At 36.3% G+C, this 23,422-nt stretch overlaps 1 protein-coding gene and 1 pseudogene across 15 annotated transcripts in view; both read left to right on the top strand.

Moving 5' to 3' along the window:
- ATG10 (autophagy related 10) overlaps positions 1–23,422 on the top strand; it is a 449,505-nt gene that overhangs the window by 278,379 nt on the left and 147,704 nt on the right. The gene's annotated exons all lie outside the window — the stretch shown is intronic.
- Positions 3,988–6,586, top strand: LOC131510739 (transcription factor BTF3-like; annotated as a pseudogene).

The raw sequence follows: 23,422 nt of genomic DNA, 5'->3' as shown, positions 1-23,422 counted from the left end.
TAAAAACACCTTTTGCCAAACCCATACATTCCTCAAAAAAGATCAAAGGTCACAGAGCTGTGATGATTCAGTAGTAAAATATCAAAGTATTTAGAAAGTCTTTTTTACAGTTGCTTAAATTAGGTGAAAAGATTTATCGAAAGATCTAGGACCATCTCCAATTACAACAAAATATTTGCCCAAAGAAGTCTCAAGAGAACTTACAACAGATTCATTCTGCAAGAATTTTAACCTCAGCAACAAGGTAGCCATCTTTAAAACCTAAACCCAAACTAGAAACTTGAATCATTTTCTTCATTTAATTTAAAAATACATTTCAAATAATTTCCCATGATAGTGGCTCTATTTTAATAGTTGAAGATGCCAGACTTATATGGTGTAAAATAATAGGCATATTTCTACTCTAGTAGATTTATTTTTCCTTAACTATCATTCATGTTGCTCACAAAACCAAACAAACCAATCTTGTAAAATTGGGATGGTGTTTATTATACCCTGTTCACAGTAGTGTGGGCCTAGGAGAAAATTGGTGTATGGATCTGGAGAACTAGAAGGAAGAGAATTGACATTTTAACACTGGTTTAAAAAAACAAAACAAAAACCCATAAGGTTACCATATGGAAATGAATCAATTGTTCCTCTAAAGAAATCTTGTTTCCCACTGTGACATTCAGTGTAGATTCTGCAGTAGTTTTATTGTCTCATTCAAGATGTTCAGGAAAGTTGTCTTTCAGCCCAGGCTCTCAGAAGCTAAGTCCAGGTATGATGAAGGAGCGTGAGGCAGGCTGAGGGGCAAAATACAGGCTGGCACAGCCACTGCCACCAGCACCCCCTCAGGTGGAATATGTGTGATATTCCTCAAACACTCCTGGCTACCCAAGAATAAAGGAAAGGGGTTTAAGTGCTTGCCATGGTAATGTAGAAACAAAGACAAATGAAAAATTAAATTCCCTTACTGCCTACAGCCCACTGATAAGTCCTTGAAACCCAGCAGAGTGACCTCCCTCTAGGAGATCAGCTGCCTCAATGATGACAGTTTGCTAGGGGCAAAAGAGAACCTTAGCTTAACATTATCCCAACCTTGAGGATCCTGTAAGTCTACTTCCTTTATCTCAGCTGCCCCAGGATATATGCTAGCAATCATACTCTAAGCTTATGCCCCCCCCCCCCCATATACATCTAAAGGGTTTCACGACTGAGGTTTTATCAAATGGTAAAAAATGGTGTTTCCCTAGCAACAGTTAGCCCCTCAAGGTCCTGGAAACCTTGCTTCCAAAATTCCTTAGAGACTTAACTCTATCCCTGACCCCCTCCCAACCTGAGGTTTGTAATGAGTTACCCATCATGACCCCACTGCAGCTCTTCCTGCCCACAGGTCCTATCCCCCTGCTTTAATAAAATCACTTTTTTGCACCAAAGACATCTTCAAGAATTCTTTCTTGGCCATCAGCTCTTTACCCCATGAACCCCATCACTCCAGAACTTCATCAGGTAAAGGCATTAAATACTTTTAGTTTAGGTTAATTAATTAGTTTTGAGACAGAAGAATGAAACATTTAGTCTCTCCTTAGGTTTAGTATTTTAATATCTAATAGATATTAAATAGAATAGAATTTATTCTATTTATTTAATTTATTTAATATCTATTTAATAGATATTAAATAGAATATATGGTAATAGTGAACTTAATTTATTTTTATTGAGCTCAGCCTTTTCTTTTTAATTATTTGTTAATGTTAGTTTTAACATTGTGCAGATCAAGAGATCATTGTTTCTAGACTTCCATACTTGATTACCTAAAGACAAAGCTGTTAGCTAATGGGATCAATGAAAAGTTTTCAGGTCCTTTAAGAATTGAATAAGATTTATTGAAACAGTCCTAGTCAGCTGCAAGAACAATATGAGTTAACAAGAACTGAATAGATAGTTCTCTTTTAAATGGTCCCCAATAAGCCACCCTGACCAAATTGCATGGAACTTTGCTCAGCCTACCCATAACACATAGACTTGTTGACAGCATTGAAATAAAACAGAAAAATGAATCTATAAGAGCAATAAAGCAGCATTACATTTTGAATTTAATTTAATTTAGATTTAAGTAGGGACTTAAAACTGACCTGAACCATGACCAAAAACTAGACAAAACAATACTAATTTGTAGATCTTCTTTCCCTCACCAAAAGGAAAATAAAAAGCTATCTGAGTAGTGGTTCAAACTGCAACCTACCTAGATTTATATTTTCTTAGATTACTCATTGGAAAAACACCATAAAAACAAGAAAAATCGAAATGATTTATCAGCCAACCTCAATATGTTATTTAATTGGAAAAAAAAGTATAACTTCCCAGAGAAAAGAGTGGATGCAGTTTGTCCTCTATTTCATGGTAGTGTTATAAATTTAAAAAGTATTTTAATTGCTACCAATATTTAATAATTACTTTAAAAACAGTAAGTGCTTACATATATTGAGTAATTTCAGTTAAGATGAAATGTATTTAAGGGATAGTGGTGTAATTATTAATTGATAAAGTATTATAATTCACTATGTATGTTTCTCTTTTAATCAGAAATAATAAGTGTATATTTAAATATCATTTATGTATATTCTTTTTCTATAAGTGGAATGACATTTATAGATATAGGAACCTTTAATTTACAATGACTGAGACTACATCAAATTAATGATTAGTGACAGTAGAGTAAATATGTAATGTTTTACATTGTGTGTGTTGGACTATACCTCTTATTCAGAAAATAGTGGTGTATCTCTTTTAAAGTCAATAACGGTAATCATAAACAAGATAATTCCATCAGCACAAGTCAGTCTTACTCTGCATATATTAATTTAGCACAGTATTGCACTTAATAAATTATCATTAATCATAAATACTTTTTCACATGTGCATATTTAAGTTTTTTAATGTTTGCTTCTTGGTTTTTCTGTAGGGCTAAGGTATAAGACACTCATTTCAAATCTAAGAAGCCGCATAATCAGTCTTTTGAAGCCCACTGCAATCAATATCTATGCAAATGGGGTAGTTATGGAATTTACACTGCTTTGTCAATCAATCACTAGTCAAGTCCCCCCCTACACTCAATATACTCATAGATTTTTTTCTTTTTTAAGGAGAAAACTTTTTTTCTTTTTAAAGAAAGAGACTTCCTTTTATTTGTTATATAAACAAGTGCTACAGCTTTTCCTGCCTCTACCTCTTCATACTTACCTGCCAGCACAGTGAGTCAGCCCATGCTGCCAGTCTCTTTCTATGTGGTGGTGGTCAGGCTCCAGGCTTCCTGAGCGCCACCTGTGGCCTCCTATGGCCCTGTCTTTGAGTCTGAGTTCTTGAAAGAAGGAATGGACCTTTGGGACTCAGCTGGTTGGACCAGCCTCCCTAGAGTATTGATCATTTGCTGCTTGTCCACTGGCAGAGAAGTCTTCAGTGGATCACTGCAGGGCTCTTTCTTTCACCTTGATTATGTCAAGTTCTTGCCAAGGACTTGGTGGGGACATAGAAACCTTGCTAACTAAATAAGCAGAAGATGGAAACTGAGAAGGATAGTTAATTGGGTGGAATTTCAAAATTGGGGTTCAAGGTTTATTTGCATTGCATGGAGTAATGGACTGTAAGAAGAAATGTAATAAGGAGAAATCTGAAGTTTTACACTTAGATTAAAGAGAAAAAACAAATTACTAAACATATACAAAGTAGGGAAAGTCTGGTTAATAGTACTTGCAGTGAAAAACAAAACAAAGTAAGGGTGCCTGGGTGGCTCAGTCGGTTAAGCGGCCGACTTCGGCTCAGGTCATGATCTCACGGTCTGTGAGTTCGAGCCCCGCGTCAGGCTCTGTGCTGACAGCTCAGAGCCTGGAGCCTGTTTCAGATTCTGTGTCTCCCTCTCTCTGACCCTCCCCTGTTCATGCTCTGTCTCTCCCTCTCTCAAAAATAAATAAAACGTTAAAAAAAAAAAAAAAAAAGAAAAACAAAACAAAGTAAAAACTAGATCTTTTTTTGACTACCTATAACCACGGTATGAATCTTTAGTCTTGAGGACTGCTGAAGAAGCTAATGCATCTTATGTCTTATAAAGACAACAAAGGAAGTTAATAATCCATCTGTTTTCTGTTGGTCAGCTCACATCTGGTGGATGCATTGAGTTCTGTTCTGAAACTTTTAAGAATAAGTCTGAAAAACTTGAACCTTTATAGAAGAGGGTAACTTAGATGATGAGGAAGCTGAAAGTGTTAAAAGTTTAAAGTAGGGAGAATGTAGGTAGAATGTGATGTTGCTCTTCAAATACTGAAAACATATCTGCAGACTCAGTATGTGAGTAGGAATTAAGTTCCTAACTAAGTTCTGGGTTATGAGTATACACACACAGGGTTATTCCCTTGTGTAAGTGAAGTCTGGGGATGGATAGTCCAGGGCTAGAGCAACCCTTCCACAAAGTCATTGAGGACTATGACTCTGATATCTTCACTGAATGATTATTTCCATCTTCAGGATCACCTTATGGTAAATCACGGGAACTCCTGCAGTCACATCCCTATTCCAGACAGCAAGAAGATGATGAGTATGGTGTGGGGGAAAGCCACACCTTCTTTCTTTTAAGAAACCCTCTCAGAATTTGCACTGACATTTTTTTGGCAACTTAGTCTTATGGCCACACCTGGCTGCCATGGAGGCAGAATAAAAGCAGTAGGTAGCAGTAGGAGGCTTAAAAAGGACAAATTTTACTAAATATAGAGAAGAATTTCCTAATAGTTTTGTGTGCCCCAAATTGAATGGGCTTTTTTAGAGATACCAATGTAACTGTTGTTGAACATTCAAAAACAAACTAGAAAATTGCCTATCAGGGATGTTTTAGGGAGACACATGATAGGTACAGTTCCTTCTGATACGATGTGCCAGGATTATTTCAATATATGTGTGCACAGGCCATACTGACTTTTAGTTTAACTTTTCTTATGAGAGATTTTGATAAAATTAGATTTTTACTTACTACATCTCAATAATGACAAATATTCCTTAAAGTAAATACTACACAAGTCTTGTTTTCATGTTTTTCAGAAGCCAGCATTTTCTTTTAATGGAAAGCACTAGTGAAATAGTATTCTGTGGACACATAATGACCCCACACACTTAGCAATCTTTCTGATGCTTGAAGTTTTATGCCTTATGAATTTTCTTACTGATTTGTTTGCTATAGGAAGTATTGATCAATTGATTAAAGCAGACTTCATTCAATATAGCTATAGGACAGATACATTTGTATCACAAGATACAAGATATAAGATTTGTAACACATGAAATGTATAGTATCTTTCATTTTGTGGTGGATTTTTATTTTCCTTTGGTATTTGAATTTCTTTAGAAAATATTAAGATATTAATGTGGTAGGTGTTTTGGATTTGTATTCACAATTGTATAATTAAGAGATCTAACATATTAAAGTTATGAGTTTTGTAATTTTAAACAATACTACCCTGTCTGCACCATAAGTCTGTGGGAGGTAGACTGAAAACACTCTACTAGTATGTCTAGGCCCATGCTCATTCTCGCTGACACAGATAATATTGAGAAGTTAGACACAATAGTTATTGGATGCCTACTCCATTAGAAACAGAAGGAGAAAATCTATTGCTTGCCAGATTAGAAAAATGTCATATAAAAAAGAAACTCTGGCTCTAGTATCCTCTTTTGTCCCCATATGTGTGTATCTAATCTCAGCTGGTCCACCTGAGAATCCCCCCTGCACCCCGAGTGCAAACATCCCCTGCACGCGGTCCCATTTCTGTTCCAACAAGGTGAAAGAAGCTGTCATGAAGTAGAAGAAACTCACTGAACTGCAAGCACAAGTGCGCATTGGTGGGAAGGGAACTGCTCACGCAAAGAAGAAGGTGGCTCCTAGAACAGCTACAGCAGATGATAAAAAAAAAAAAAAATTCAGTTCTCCTTAAAGAAGTTGGGGGTAAACAATATCTCTGGTATTGAAGAAGTGAATCTGTTCACAAACCAAGGAACAGGGGTCCGCTTTAAAAACCCTAAAGTTCAGGCATCCCTGGCAGCGAAAACTTTCACCATTACAGGTCACGCTGAGACAAAGCAGCTGACAGAAATGCTACCCAGTTTCTTGAACCAACTTGGTGCAGACGGTCTGACTAGTTTAAGACTGGCTGAAGCTCTGCCCACACAGTGTGTGGATGGAAAGGTACCGCTTGCTACCGGAGAGGAGGGTGATGATGATGTTCCAGATCTTGTGGAAAACTTGGATGAAGCTTCCAAGAATGAAGCAAATGAATAGAGGCACCTTCTGAAGAAGATAAAACTTGAAGGAGTTACTGGGAGCTATTTTATATTTTGACTGCTTTTTAAAACTATTGTTCATGGATCTGATAAAATCTAGATCTCTAATATTTTTAAGCCCAAGTCTCTTGGACACTGCAGCTCTTTTCAGTTTTTGCTTATACACAAATCATTCTTTGCAGTAAACTGAAGAAGCCTGAGAATAAAGTTTGAAACAAGGTTAGTAAAGTTCTCTGCCTAGCAAAAAAAAGAAAGAAAGAAAAGAAAAGAAAAGAAAAGAAAAGAAAAGAAAAGAAAAGAAAAGAAAAAAAGAAAGAAACTTTGTTTCCAAGATTCCAAACAGGTTAATCAAATGTTATTAACAGTACTCTGGTAGACATTGTTAGATTGTGGTCTTTTAGAGACTTAAATGGATTTTCCGGAATATAAACACACTGCCCACACTTGGCCTATCTACACATATTTTCAAGGCATAGTTTTGATTATTTATATCTGTGTCTGTATCTGTACCTATTCATTTTAGTTATAGTGAATAATTTTGGAAAGCATTTTGCTTCAACCTAGAGTTCATATGGTTCAAGGCATAGGACAGGGTTGCGGGGAGCTCTTAGGGAGACGGTCCTCCACAGTGCCTAACTGATGCCCTTTCATGATATGTGTTAGATGGTGTACAGCTCAGCTCTGCTTCAGGAAAGCAACTATTGGATCCCAGCTGTTTGGTCCTCCTATTTCTTGGCTTCTAGGCCTTATCTCACGCTCAATTTGAAAACTTTTCATTTGAGGGATCCTAATTTGATCCTTAGATGAAATCCTTAACTCATATGATAGGCACTGTGTTGAACTGACTTGCGCCATGCCTTCTAAAGATCATGACTTGTGTTGCAGGGAGAAAGATTAAATTAAAATGGAGGGATTGATTACTTTTGCCACTTTCCTTGTTTCTTCCCAACTCCTCCCAAAGAAAAAAGGATGGAGCTTTTCCACCACTTGTTTTTTCTAAAAGCTTGCACAAATAACTAACTCATCAGTCCTCAAGTCCTTTATCTGCAGACAAGGATAATAATATCTGTTATGTAAGGATTATGGCAATTAAATTTAGTAAACATCTTCTGAGCTCTTTCTGTATCCTTGGTCTAGTAAATGTTAACATAATTTCTTTGTAAACCTTTTACACAGTATCTGGTACATGGAGATCAACAAGTATGATTCCCTTTGCATTCTAAAATGAGGTCCTAATATAACAGGGACCCCATTGAGTCCATAGTCCCAGCCCTTATCCCATGAACCTCTCAGTTTATCTATCGCATGCTGTGTTTAGGGGATTGGGATTGAGTCTTACATAAATGTGCCTGCCCCTTTCTTTTTCTTTTTCTACCACATATCTGTGGCTTGTTAATAGGTCCATTCCTCAGCTTGTCTCTCTTGTCCTGCTTCCTCCTAAAAGATTCATCTTTCTTTTAGAAATCCATACTAAACTACAGTGCATGTATGTATGCCTGGGTGGGCTTCAATGACTCCCCAGTTGCTTCTGCCTACAGGTTTTGGTTTGTTTTGTTTAAAGCTCAATGAGTGTTCATCACAAAGTGATCATACCTATGTATCCAATACCCAGATAAAGAAACAGAACACAGGACCCCCCCTCTTGACACTTTCATTCACTACTTGCTGTCTAATCGTTACACTAATCTGACTTCTACACTAGACTCATTTTGCCTCTTTGTTTGTTTGTTCTTCTAAGGATTTTATTTTTACATAGTCTCTACACCCAACATGGGACCTAAACTTACAACTCTGAGGTCATGAGTCTCATGCTCCACTGACTGAGACAGCCAGGTGCCCTTGTCTCTTTTTTCTTACCATTATATAAATATATCACATAGTGCATATTGTATCTGTCTTATTTTGTTCAACAACATGTTTTTAGATAATACTAAAATATTTTCTATTGGTTTTGGATCTAACTTTGTACATTTACAAAATATCAATATAAAAAATTAAATAAAAGTAACCTGTTTTGCTGTATAATATTCAGGAAACTGATTTAACATTTGATTTTGCAGCCAAACTAAATAGTGATGTAAATTGACCAGTTACTATACTAGTTTTGGCTGCCATATTGAGATTAGCTAAAGGCAATAGAATAGAGTTACAATTTAAAACTAATAGTTTTTGGGATGCCTGGGTGGCTCAGCTGGTAGAGCATCCAACTCTTTGATCCCAGGGTTGTGAGTTCAAGCCCCACATTGGGCTTGGAGCCTACTTAAAAAAAAAAACTGATGTTTTTTTCTTAAACACCATTATTTTCTTAAATTCACTTTTAAGCAAGAGTCTAAGGAAGTATACTTTTAGAGGCCTGCTGGTCTTAAACGGGAGATAGAACTTAAGTTTTATCACTGAAGTTCTATGTGAAATTATAGTGAATCATCATTAATAAAATCTTTTGTTATTATTTTCCATAGGAAAAACATTTAGGATATAAAGTTATATTTGTTTATGTGTATTTTTATTTCAAAATATGTAGTATTTATTGATGTAGGTGTTATGAAATAAATGTGACATAACATGAGTTGATTGTTAACAGTTTATACTGCGTCCATGGAGTCTAGAAGGGACTGAATTATTATGATGAACACCTTATAATATCAGTGTTTGATGTCACACACTTGCACATAATGACATCAACACAGCTGGAGCCTGATAAATGGCCTTCCTTGACATTTTCTCTGCAGAAAATGTCAGTAATTTCATTCAGGAATGAAATTTTCTCTACAGAAATGTTCACAAGTTGTTCAGTAGTTTACTGCACTGCTATTGACTAATAGGGTAAATGGATTACCATAAGGAATGAAAGAAGCGTAATGTTTATTGGATATTACTGTTTCCAGTTTACAACAAACCACATCATGTTTCCTCTGTTCATTCAACATTGAATATATATTATGTTAAATGAAAATGAATCACATATTCTGAATATTTTTCTTCTACACTTCAGAATGCTTTTTTAGATATTGTCTAACTGCCAGCTAATTTACAGCTCTGAAACCTTGTTGTATCATTTCTGAATAGAGCATTCAATAATTTAAAGTGAAATAAATCACCGTATGATGAATTGCTGATAAATCTTTTGGGTTGTAAGGGTTTCTTTGCTATAGCCTTATATGTAATTGTACATTTTAGCAGGGATGCCCTCTGAACATTAGAGGACATATTCATGAGCTGAATTTCCAAAAACAAATCTAATGATTTGACAGCCCTGCTCAAAAGACAGCAGCTCAGCATTTTAGAACTTGCCATGCATTGGATGACAGAGTCACAGTGAGCCTGGGAATATCCTCTGTGCTCTGACCTTCTGCTTCTTCCTCTAGGCCTGGCTGCTGTTGTCCTGAGGCACTAACAGGATGGTACCCACTCACCAACCAGTCTCTTATCTCTGCAATCCCAGTGAGGGTGGGGGTAAATGTTGTGTATCCCAGTACAAGAATGCTGTCAGTAGTACACTGTCATGGCCAAAACCCTTGTTCTTGTTCACATGGAGATTTCTTAAGGAAAAATAATTTCCAAGCTCTGTAAAATAGCTTAAAAATACTATTTTGACATTCTCATAGCTGATTTCAACAAAATTCTTACTGCCTAAATGTTATGAATGGAATAAATATTTTCATAAATTCATTGAAAGTAAGTATAAGCAGATCGAAATATATTGACTATTTTTTTCTATTGGGCTTCTTCTGACTAGACTTTTAATATTGCTGCTTTTAATATTAACTTCATTTCACTTTTATGGATAATCAAGAATGTGCATGAAACCTTAATTTCCAACACAGAAGGATAATTGCTCAGTGATCATTTACTTTCTTTAAAACATAACTGAATATAAACTAGGATACAAACTAAGAAAAAGAGCTATTTTTAAACATGGATGGCATTGAAATGGTGTGTGAGATCAAATGGCATATGAAAAATGCACTCACCTTTTTTTTTTTTTTTTTTTTTTCTGCCTTATACCTGTAACTTAAAGCGGACCTAGGATCTAGTTCATTTGTTTAGTCACAGAATCACCAGTAGTATCTTTCTGGTCACTAGTAGTCTAACCCTTACTTGAAAGGTTGGGAAGTGGAGCCTACCATGTTAAGTGGCTTGCTTTGTAACAGAGGTAGCTCCAGCATTGATGCGACTCAATTACATAAATCCACTGCTGTGTCCCTCACCTATGGTTTACTATTATCCTTTGTTCAACAACAAGGATGAGGTCTCATTTAACATGTTTTAGATTAAAGAGATTTTATAGTAACCTGAAGCACAGGAAACACGAATTTATTAGAAAAGACACTAGCCTTTAGCAGAGATGTCTCTGCTAGTTTCAGGTTAATCTTTCTGGGACACCAGTTCTAAATCATTTTTTAAAACGGTTGACCGCCATAAGCCGTATCACAGCTCTTATGCCACGTGTATGCCAAAACAACTGAACTGTGATATGTGAATAAACATGCCTTGACCCCAACCTGATTTTCTTACCACTCTTTCTATGAGCAAGCAGAAGACCATTTAAAGTAAGAAAAGTGGAGGAAAATAGAGAAGTAACAAAGGGCAATTTGAGCAGTATGTGCACTACAGTATCCGTGGGACCCTTCTCCAACTTCATGTGATAGCGTGCAGTATAGAAAAGGTTCTTTCAGCAAGTGTTTAGAAAAGTATGTTCCAAAAGATCTGCATAACATTAGTGTAACCAAGTGTTCCTCTATGTGGCTTCCTGTTTTGGAATTAAATGCCTTCAGGGTACTCAGAATAACTCTGTTTAGAAACACAGGGAGAATTTAACCTTTTATGCTCCTCATCGGTTCTTAAAAACTATATATTAATTACTTTGTTTCTCAGTAGTTTCAGCTAAATTTGGAAATTGTTTATACATAAAGTAGGTTGTTTAGTTAAAAAACAAAGGTATGAACAGGAATTCTGGCAGTAATTATTACCACTCAAATCGTAAAATCGGTTTGGTCTCTTTTTAAACAATTTTCTTAGACCAACTTTTTGGCAGATAGGGTTATTTCCAAATGAACTCAATTAAAAATTTCAACTGTGGTTATTTGTAGGAGGTATATACTGGGAGCAGATGAGCTGAATCTGTGTTTACTTCTTTGTAGTGTTATTGTTCAACATTCTTAGCTTGCTGCAAAGCCAGCAGAGGGAGCACCAAACAATCTTTTTGTTTAGCTTGAAGGTTTAATGATGTATTTTTAAATTTTTTTCGCCATTTTCATTAAAAAAGATATGTACACCTAATCATTTACTGATTACACATTTTCACTATATAATATAGTTTTAACTTTCTCCATGCTTCTAATTCTTTGAATTTAAAAGACTTAAAGGAGCCTTATTTGTGCATTTCCATTCTACACACGTTCATTAAATGCATAATAAACTGTATTAGACTCGACAAGCAACGGAGTCAAAGGCGAATATGCCATAGTCTCGGTCCTTCAGGAATTTATAACCTAGTTGAAGACAGAATTATAAAGATCTTTCTATATTTACAAGGTTAAAAATATGGGCCACTTATCTTGATGAAGATCAGTGGAGATATTATTGAGAAGGTGATATCTGAATTGGACCTTGAAGGAGAGGTTTCCTAAAATGGAAATTCTAGACTGGAGGGAACAGTATAAACGCAGGGTGTATTTGGGGAAAGGAAGTTATAGTGTTGTGTCTTGATAGAACATGGGTGAAGAGGGGGTGTACTGGGAGATAAGGTCAGAAAGCTAAGGTGGGATCAGATAAAGGAGCACTATGAAATCTATATAGAGTTTTGGGTTTATTCTTTTGGCATAGGAGAACAAATTGCAGACCATTAAAAGGAAGCAAATGATGTTTTAATAAAATAATCCTTCATTCAGGGTAAAAGGTTGCCTGGAGAACTGAGAGATTAAAATTTAACATTTTTGTGCAAGATCAGATGAGATATTATACCAGCTTAGATAATAATAATGCTTTTCATGTGTTTGTATAGATATCATACATGTTTGTGTGTGTGCACATGTGTTTCTATAGCCATCTATGTATATATGTGTGTGTGTATTCACACACATATAGTATATACAATAGTACTGTTCCTAAGGTTGGAGATAACTTGATATTTCAGAGTTATCCTGTGATTTAAAGATTTGTACTAAAAATATGTTAGTCAGTGTATGCAAGGTCTCAAAGCAAATTCAGGGCAAAGCTTGTACTCAAACGCTTTGTCTTTTGAGTCCAGACCTGGTAGTGTTTTCATCATAGGGTGCTGCTTTTGTTAGATGATGTCAGTGTGGGCAGGAAGGATGGAATGTGTGTGAGAGACATTATGGAGGTATAAAAGGAGTGGACACAGGACAAGGATGGGTTGAAGACAGCCACCAGGTTCTCATTCTCTGTGACCAGGAAGCTGAATGTGTTGCCACTGCCCCCATTTGAGACTTAAGGGGAGACGCTGGTTGGCAATGGGATGAGAGATAGACAGGGGGAGGGGCGGGTAGGTGAAAGGTAATTCAACCTCAGCGTGTCAAATTCAGGATGCTGGACAGCATCTTTGTCGAGATGTCTAGCACAAACTTCCCATTTTAGTTTTGGAGCTCAGAAGAGGAGCCAGACCTAGAGTTTGAGAGTGGATGCGATAATTCAGGGAAACTAGACTGAGAAGAGGAGTGAAGTGAGAGCCACCCTTGGGGGACGCCTCTGTGTAGGCGGGCAAGGAGAGAAAGAAGTGTGGGCAGAAGCCTGCAGAGACACTGACAGAGATCAGAGCAGTCAGGAGAATGCCCCATTCGTCACTTAACAATGTTTGTGTGGCTGCTGTGTGCAAGGCACTGTCCAGAATGTAAAGGAGGGTGTCTTTGCAGAGTCCACTGTTGCAGAGGATGGTTGAAGATGGGACTGAGCAGAGGTCACTGGGTTTGTTTACTCAGGCGATCAAACTTCCTAAATATGCACAGAGCTTTAGCAGTGTCCTAAAATACAAAGGATTAAAAAAACTTTTTTTTTTTTTTTTAATTTGAGGCTAGGGAGGGGCCTAGAGAGAGAGAGAGAGAGAGAGAGGGAGAGAAAATCCCAAGCAGGCTCCATGTTCAGTGCTGAGCCCCAGGCAGGGCTTGATCCCATGACCCTGGGATCATGACCTGAGCCCAAATCAAGAGTCCGAGGCTTAACTGACTGAGCCACCTAGGCACCCCATAAAGTGGACTTCTACCTCACAACTCTGTATATAAGAAGTTAAAAAATCTGAGAGGTTCTTGGCTCAAATGTATGAACTATAATCTTGATATCCAGGTTTGTTGTTTGTGTATCAAACACAATTTTGTAGCTTCCAGAAGATTGTAATACCCTTGTAACCTTGATTATTTATCTTTATTTTATGTCTACTTTTAATTTGATTTTTTATAACAGAGAAAAAAATCACTGTTATCCTTGTATAATGATGTAAGTTCATTATAAAAAATTAAAATACAAAGAAGAAATTCAAAAATCACTCCTCAGATACCCACCATAATACATTAGATAGCGAGAAATACAGTTTCCTCCCTCTCTGCTTCCTCGTCCTTCCCTCTTTCTTTCCTTTCCGTTGATCTGTTGAATTCAAGTTTCATGTTGGGTATAGGCATTATTTAAAACTAAAATCTTAAAAAAAAAAGGGTAACCCATTGATCTGTTGATCATACTATGTCTGTTACTGTAAATAAAAAGGATTAAATGTATTTTCACTTTAATTTATAAAAACGAAAGGATACTAAAAGTACTTAAACAATTGTTGAACTTCCAAATATGTACTTCACTGTAAGAGGTAGTATATATTTTGGAATATCTGTAAAGAGATTATGGATACATGAGGTTAGAGCCATGATTTTAAGATGCAAATTTCTGTTTAGACTTTATATGTGATCTGTTTTGAAAGATGTGCATATATATTCTACCTTCCTGTCTTCTCCCTATTTTTGGTTGTTATACATTATTTTTACTTATTTGAGCTTTACAACATTTACATTCTGTTTTGTAATTAAGGTTTATAGTTGTTTAATTCTAGTTCTGTATTTAACTGGAATATAATTAACTAGAATTCAGTACTCACTATGATTTTTTTTCCTTGACGTTTTAACCCTTGAATTTTACATTTGATTTATATTTTAGTTTCTGTTAATAGAATTATTAAAAAAATTTTTAATAAAAAACATTTTTTAGTCCAGACTTTAGCCTCTACTACCAAGCTGTAATCATCAAGACAGTATGGTATTGGCATAAAACCAGACACATAGACCAATGGAATAGAATAGAGAACCCAGAATCAGACCCACAAATGTATGATCTACTAATCTTTGAGAAAGCAGGAAAGAGTATCCAATGGAATAAAGACAGTCTCTAGCAAATGATGCTGGGAGAACTGGACAGCAACATGCAGAAGAATGAAACTAGACCACTTTCTTACACCATACACAAAACTAAACTCAAAATGGATGAAAGACCTAAATGTGAGACAGGAAACCATTAAAACCCTAGAGGAGAAAACAGGCCACAACCTCTTTAACCTTAGCCACAGCAACTTCTTACTTGACACGTCTCTGAAGGCAAGGGAAATAAAAGCAAAAAATGAACTTTTGGGACCTCATCAAGATAAAAAGCTTCTGCACTGCAAAGGAAACAATCAACAAAACTAAAAGGCAACTGATGGAATGGGAGAAGATATTTGCAAATGACATATCAGATAAAGGGTTAGTATCCAAAATCTATAAAGAATTTACCAAACTCAACACCCAAAAAGAAAATAATCTAGTGAAGAAATGGGCAGAAGACATGAATCGACACTTTTCCAAAGAAGACATCCAGGTGGCCAACAGATACATGAAAAGATACTCATGACTCATCATCAGGGGAATATAAATCAAAACTACAGTGAGATACCACACCACACAGGTCAGAATGGCTAAAATTTACAACTCAGGCAACAACAGATGTGGTAAGGATGTGGAGAAATGGACACCCACTTGCACTGTTGGTGGGAATGCAAACTGGTGCAGCCACTCTGGAAAACAGTGTGGAGGTTCCTCAGAAAATTAAAAATAAAAGTACCCTATGAACCAGCAATAGCATTACTAGAAATTTACCCAAGGTTATATAGGAGTGAGTGCTGATTCATAGGAACACATGTACCGTGATGTTTATAGCAGTGCTATGAACAATAGGCAAATTATGGAAAGAGCCCAAATGTCCACCAACTCATGAATGGATAAAGAGGATGTGGTTTATATATACAATGGAATACTACTTGGCAATGAGAAAGAATAAAATCTTGCCATTTGCAACAACTTGGATGGAAATGGAGGGTATTATGCTAAGAGAAATAAGTCAGAGAAAGATATCATGTTTTCACTCATATGTGGAAGTTGAGAAACTTAACAGAAGACGATGTGGGAAGGGAAGGGGGAAAAGTAGTTTCAAACAGAGAGGGAGGCAAACCATTTAGAGACTCTTAAATACAGAGAACAAACTGAGTGTTGATGGGGAGGCTGGGAGAGGGGAAAATGGGTGATAGGTATTGAGGAGGGCACTTTTTGGGATGAGCACTGGGTGTTGTATGTAAGTGAGGAATCATGGGAATCTACTCCTGAAGCCAAGAGCACACTGTATACATTGTATGTTAGCTAACTTGACAATAAATTATATTAAAATTGTTTAAATATTTTATTTATTTTTGAAAGAGAGAGAGTGGGGCAGGGGCAGAGAGAGAGGGAGACAGAGAATCTCAAGCAGGCTCCATGCTGTCAGGGCATATCCTGACATGGGGCTCAAACCCATGAACTGTGAGATCATGACCTGAGCCAAAATCAAGACTTGGACGTTCAACCAACTGAGCCACCCCTTTAAGCAGAATTCTTTATGAAGGTCTCAGTGGTGGCTGTTTCATGTTGAGAATGTCTTTTGTTGTATTTATCCTGTGTAGTCATCTTGGTTAGGCAGACTGCTCTTGGGACATAATTTCTTTTCTTCAGAACTCTGCGAACACTGGTCACTTGTCCTCTGTTGTTGAAAGTTGCTGTGGAGAAATCTGATGCTAGCTTAATTGTTCTTGTTTTTTGGACATGATTCTCATTGTTTCTTTTCTTCTCTTTTCTCTTTCCCTTAAAAAACATTTTTGTTATCTTCTATTCAGTGTTAATGTTATAAGCATGTGGAAAATAATTAAATTGAACCCTTTATATCACAGTATGCCTGAGAATAAAGCCCCAGATGGACTGAATAGTTACACAGTTTTTAAATGAACCCATATAACTAGTAGATGAAAACACTGGTGACACTGTAATTTTTCTAAGAATGGCCTCAAGATAGAAACCATGAAGAAATGATCTGTAGATTTTCCTGCATCAAAAAGAGAAAACAAAACAAAACAAAAAACAATAGCAAAATATGGATAATGTTAAAGGAAAAATTGTAGCAGGTAAAATATTCACAACAAGTAATGGATGATAAATATTTGCCGTATGTGTATGTGTGTTTTGTTCAAGATAAAATCAACATAATAAAAGGTAAGCATGTAAAGGGTATGTAGAATATTTTATAAGTGGAATAATTGATTCAAGAGAAGAGAAGGCTTCTGATTATTTTACGTAGGCATAAAGTGAACTTTTAACAAATCAGAAAGAAATTTTCCTGTTTGGAACACAAGATTTTTCATGAGTAGTTACATATATTGGGTTAAATAAACTTGAACATCTCTCTTAAGCTGTGAATTCCATGGGTCTAGGATATTTATGTCGTATCCTTACTGTTAGATTGTTTTCTCCTTGGCAAGTCTCAGAAAGATGTCTTACACATCTCTCTGCTCTTCATGGTCCATAGCTCAGAACTTTGCATGTATAGGTCCTGAAGTGAATATTTACTGAATGATAATTGTAATGAGTTTTCTAAAATTGATGATAACCATTATTTTATGAAATATATTTGAGAGGTTTTAGAATCTTTTGTATAGACACTTTAATGATCATAGATTATTATATATATTTTTAAAGTAATTTTTGATAGTCTTATTTGCAGAATTTTGATTAATGCATTTTATTACTTTAATTGAAAGATTCATTCTTTTGCAGTATAAGTATATACCTAAGTCTCATTTTGCAAAATTCAGTCTTTGTTCATTTTACCAGATGATCATTTACAGAATTGTATTTTTAGACCCTGCCTGATTCCTTATGAATTGCAAAGAATTTTGTTTACCATGTACATGGTTTATTGGACACTAATGCTTTAATTATTGAAAAACCTTTAAAATGATTTTCATGTGAAATGAAACTGGCATGACAAAACTGGCATGAAAATGCACATTTGCATATATGGCTAAAGGTTAGTGATGTTCATTTTTGTTATGTTCTTTTATTGATGTAAATTGGGAAACTGAAGGTTTTCTTAAATGAAAGGGCATATTCACAGTGATAGAATGATTTTATAGACTATTTAACAGCAAACTTTCTTTGGAGAACCATATGTATAAGTGGTTAGTGATATTAAAATTGGTACCAGCATTGGGATATCAAATGTATTTATTTTTAACTTTTATGCAGATCTAGTTATTGAAATGTACATTTCAAGTACATTTCAAGTGTCTTCCAAAGTAATTTTGAATGATTTCCATTTGAGAAGTAAGGAGTTAGGTTTGTTAATTATTAACCCAAATATAGTAATATAGTTTATTTTATCGATCTATGATTTTTAAAATTAGGAGTGAGAAAAGTCACAGACGGGGTTTGTTGACATATTGCAATCCATATGTGTGCTTTTCTGATAAGGAAGGTATAGCATATACCATCCCTCCAGAACATTTAGCACCAGATTTATGATTTTTCTAATTTGGTTTGTAGCTTGCCAAAGAGCATGTGAGTGCATATTTGATCAGAAGCATATTTTGCCTTGAACCAGATGAAGAATACTTAATGAGTCAGTGCCAAGAAGCATTGCAGAGAAGATGCCGACTAGCAGACTAAAAGGGCTTTCAAGTGCCTTAATGTGAAATATAATAGAGATAAAGTAATATTACATAAAAAGTAAAGTTTTTAAGTTTTTCATTCCCCTTCCCTTAATAAAATTCTCCACCATAACTATTGAGAATGATGCTTACATTTATGTGATGGATTTTGCATTTTTACTGGGGTGAAGACTTACTTCCAAGTGTATTATACTCTCTTAGGGGCTGAGAAAGACACTAGTTGTACCTTAGAGGTGCCAGTAGTTCTGCTGTCTCTAGCAGCTCTCTCTCTTCTAGTGAGTGCTAGAGATTACCAACTAAAATCAAGTTTTTCTTTTTGTGTGTTCAATAAGAAAAAGAAGTATCTCTTTGTTTTTCATTGTATTTCTTGGTTTATCAGTGAAGTTAGACAATTTTTCTGTTTTTTTAGCCATTTGTATTTTTTGCTTTATAAATTGCTTATTCTTGTTCTTCATCCATTTTGCTATGAAGGTACTCACTTGTGGCTGGTTTGAGATTCTTTATTTGCTAAGGATGTTAGTTAGCACTTTGTTGTGTACGTTACAAATATTTTGCCTGGGTTTTGTATTTTAACTTGGTTTGCAATGTTTTTTTGGCATAGATAATTTAAAATTTATTTTGATGTTTACTTTATTTTTGAGAGAGGCAGAGAGACAGAGTGTGAGTGGGGAGGGGCAGAGAAAGAGAGGAAGACACAGAATCCGAAGCAGGCTCCAGGCTCTGAGCTGTCAGCACAGAGCCCGACATGGGGCTCGAACTCATGAACCATGAGATCTTGACCTGGGCTGAAGTCAGACGCTTAACGGACTCAGCCATCCAGGCACCCCTGGCATAGATAATTGAAAAAGTATAGTCAAATCTAGTAATCTTTTTAGTCTAAGATTTCTATCTTTTTTAAGATTTGAAAGACCTATACTAACCCTACATAATAAGAAATTTTCTTTTGAGACCGTGATGTAGGAGGGAATAATCAGGCAAAGCTTTTATATTCCTTAGTTTAAATAAATTATAAGGGATTACCTTTGTTAGAAATTGTGATTTTTATTTATAATGCCTAATTTACATATACCCCATGTATATGACAAGCCATTTTACCTCAGCCTGGGGAGGGCTTTTCCCAAATAAAACGTCTTCCAACATTCTGCTTTCCTTGTTTCTACTTTTTCACTGTGGAAGAAGGGGAAAAAGGAGAGGGATACATGTTTCCAATGACACTGTCTTTTCTCCCCCTTGCAGGGCACTTTTACAAACTGAAATTACATTATACACAATTATTAGGTTTCCAGGCTAGTCCACAATAGCAATCAATAGTAGTTTTTTTCCTCCTGTTCATTGTATAAAATTTAAGCCATTAAAAATAAAAATTTAACATTAATTTTTGAGAGACAGAGAGTGACAGAGCATGAGTGGGGGAAGGACAGAGAGAGAGAGAGGGACACACAGAATCCGAAGCAGGCTCCAGGCTCTGAGCTATCAGCACAGAGCCTGACGTGAGGCTTGAACCCACGGACTGTGAGATCATGACCTCAGCTGAAGGTGGATGCCCAACCCACTGAGCCACCTAGGTGCCCCTCAACCATTTTTTAAAGTTAATTTTTTTTATTTTGAGACAGAGTGCAGAAGCAAGCAGGGGAGGAGGAGGAGGAGGAGGAGGAGGAGGAGGAGGAGGAGAGAGAGAGAGAGAGAGAGAGAGAGAGAGAGAGAGAGAGAGAGAATTCCAAGCAGGCTTTGTGCTGTCAGTGCATAGCCCCACATGGGGCTCAATCCCACGAACTGCAACATCACGACCTGACTAGTAATCAAGAATCAGACACTTAACTGACTGCACCACCCAGGTGTCCCAACCATGTTTTGAGTTAATTGAGATTTTAACAGTAGCTTGGAACCTGAACAAAATAATTTAAAGTTCAAAAGAAGTTACAAGTAAACTTTGGAGGCATAGCCCAATTGTAGGTTATTTTGTGGTGGTCAGTCTTTTTGAGAAGTCACATCTAAGGACCCTGGACCAGAAATGGTCTAGTTGGTCTTAAATGACTCTAATGAGCCCTCAATAATTCTGCACATTAGGTTTATATTGAGACTTGTTTTCTAAGTTCTGTGAAGTGAAAGTATGATTGGTGCATAGGTATGTCTTCTCTTTAGATACTAGTGCAGCATAACCCAATCGAATTTCCTGCAGTGATGTAAAATGGATATCATATGACTATTCACTTACTAATGGGGGAAATATTCTGTAGCTTGGTCATTCAGTATGGTAGCTACTAGCTACATGTGGCTATTGAGCATTTGAAATGTGGCTAGTATGACTGAGAAACTGAATTTTTAATATTACATGATTTTAGTTGATTTAAGTAACCACGGGTAGTTAGTGCTATTATTTTGAACAGCATAGATCTAGAGATTTTTGATGAGTGAAGTCCTCAATTTCATGACAAATCACAGATTTAACAAGTCAAGTTAATGCCTATTAGAGGCTTTCTCCCTTACTGTCTAATAGAAAATGTTATAGAATGTGTAGCTCTTAGTTGGATCCTATTTAGGAAAAACAAACTATAAAAAATTTAAAAGAAAAGTTTCAGACAATCCATGATTTCATTTTTAAATTGACTATGGTTGATACACAATATTGCATTAGTTTTAGGTGTACAACATAGCAATTTGACAAGTTCATACATTGTGCTGTGCCTGCCTCAGTAGTAGCTACCATCTATCACCATATAAGCCTATTACAGTGTCATTGATGTATACCCTATGCTGTACCTTTTATTCCTGTTACTTATTCATTTGGAAAGTGGAAATCTGTATCTCCATCTCCCCTGCATCCATTTTGCCCACTAACCCCCTCCTCTCTGGTAACCATCAATCTAATTCTGCTTTTTGTTTGTTTGTTCATTTGTTTTATTAGATTCCACATATGGATGAAATTATACAGTATTTGTCTTCTTCAGGCTGACTTATTTCACTTAGCATAATACCCTTTAGGTTCTTCCTTGTTATTGTACCTAGCACGATCTCATCCTTTTGTATGGCTGTCTAATATGCCAGTGTGTGTGTGTGTGTGTGTGTGTGTGTGTGTGTGTGTGCGCGCGTGCACATGCGTGCACGCACGTGTGCCTAACATCTTTCTTATCCATTTGTCTATTGATGGACACTTGGGTTATTTCCTTGTCTTGGCTATCATAAATAATGCTGCAATAAACATGGGAGTGCATTTATCTTTTCAAATGTGTGTTTTCATTTTTGGGGGGATAAATACCCAGCAGTGTAATTATTATATCATGTGGTATTTCTATTTTTTAATTTTTTGAGGAACCTCCATACTATTTTCACAGAGGCAGTACCAGTTTACATTCCCACCAATAGTGTACAAGGGCTCCTTTTTCTCCACATCTCACCAACACTTGTTATTTCTTGTCTTTTTTGTTTTAGCCATTCTGACAGGTGTAAAGTGGTATCTCATTGTGGTTTTGATTTGCATTTCCCTGATGATTAATGATGTTGAATACCTTTTCATGTGTCTGTTGGCCATCTTTGGAAAAATGTCTGTTCAGGCCCTCTGACCATTTTTTAATTGAATTGTTTGAATTTTTGGTGTTCAATCTAGGAATTTTTTTAAAAATTTTTATTTAAGTTCTAGTTAGTTAACAAACAGTGCAATATTGGTTTCAGGAGTAGAATTCAGTGATTCATCACTTACAAACAAGACCCATTGCTCATCATAACAAGTGCTTTCCTAATACCCATCACTTATCTAGCCCATCCCCTACCCGCCTCCTTCCATCAATGCTGTTTGTCTTCTGTCTTTAAGAGTCTCTAGGGATTCCTGGGTGGCTCAGTTGGTTTGGCGTCCGACTTTGGCTCAGGTCATGATCTCATGGCTCATGGGTTCGAGCCCTGCGTCAGGCTCTGTGCTGACAGTTCAAGCCTGAAGTCTGCTCCGGATTCTGTCTCCATTTCTCTCTGCCCCTCCCACGTTTGTGCTTTGTGTCTCTCTGTCTCTCTGTCTGTCTCTCTCTCTCTCTCTCTCTCCCAAAAATAAATAAACATTAAAAAATATTTAAAAAGTCTCTTATGGTTTGTTTCCCTCTCTCTTTTTTTCTTCCCCCCTCCCAAATGTTTATCTGTTTTGTTTCCTAAATTCTACATATTAGTGAAATCATATGGTATTTATCTTTCTCTGACTGACTTATTTCACTTAGCATAACACACTCTAGCTCCATCCACATCATTGCAATGGCAAGATTTCATTCTTTTGGATCGCTGAGTAATACTCCATTATATATATATAACACATCTTCTTTATTCATTTATCAGTCAGTGGACACTTCGGCTCTTTCCATAGTTTGGCTATTGTTGATAATGCTGCTATAAACATTGGGGTGCATGTATCCCTTTGAATGTATATTTTTTATCCTTTGGGTAAATACCGAGTAGTGCAATTGCTGGGTTGTAGGGTAGTTCTATTTTTAGTTTCTTGAGGAAGCTCCACACTGTTTTCCAGAGTGGCTGCACCAGTTTGCATTCTCACCAACAGTACAAGGGGATTCCCCTTTCTCCACATCCTTGCCAACACCTCTTTGTTCTTGTGTTGTTAATTTTTAGCCATTCTGACAGGTGTGAGCTGGTATCTCATCCTAGTTTTGATTTGCATTTCTCTGATGATAAGTGATGTTGAACATCTTTTCATGTGTCTATTAGCCATCTGAATGTCTTCTTTGCAAAAATGTCTATTCATGTCTTCTGCTTATTACTTCACTAGATTATTTGTTTTTTGGAGGCTGTTGAGTTTGGTAAGTTCTTTATAGATTTTGGATACTAACCCTTTATCCGATATGTCATTTACAAATATCTTCTCCCATTCCATAGGCTGCCTTTTAGTTTTGTTGTCAATTTAGGAAATTTAAACGTAGCTTGGCATTAGGTGATTTTATGGAATTAGTGTTAACTTTGTTAGATGTGATAATAACAATTGATTTGTGTTATTAATATACAAAAATGAAATTTTCAGATAAACAATGAGACGTAGAGTTTGCTTTAGGGGAAAAAAGTATTGTTGGGGGAGTAGATGAGACAAGATTGGCCAGTGTTCATAGTTCTACAGATGGCTCAAGGACATTT

This window comes from Neofelis nebulosa, chromosome 1 (genome assembly GCF_028018385.1).
Source record: "Neofelis nebulosa isolate mNeoNeb1 chromosome 1, mNeoNeb1.pri, whole genome shotgun sequence".
NCBI lineage: Eukaryota > Metazoa > Chordata > Mammalia > Carnivora > Felidae > Neofelis > Neofelis nebulosa.
This window is presented reverse-complemented; position numbering and strand designations above follow the sequence as displayed.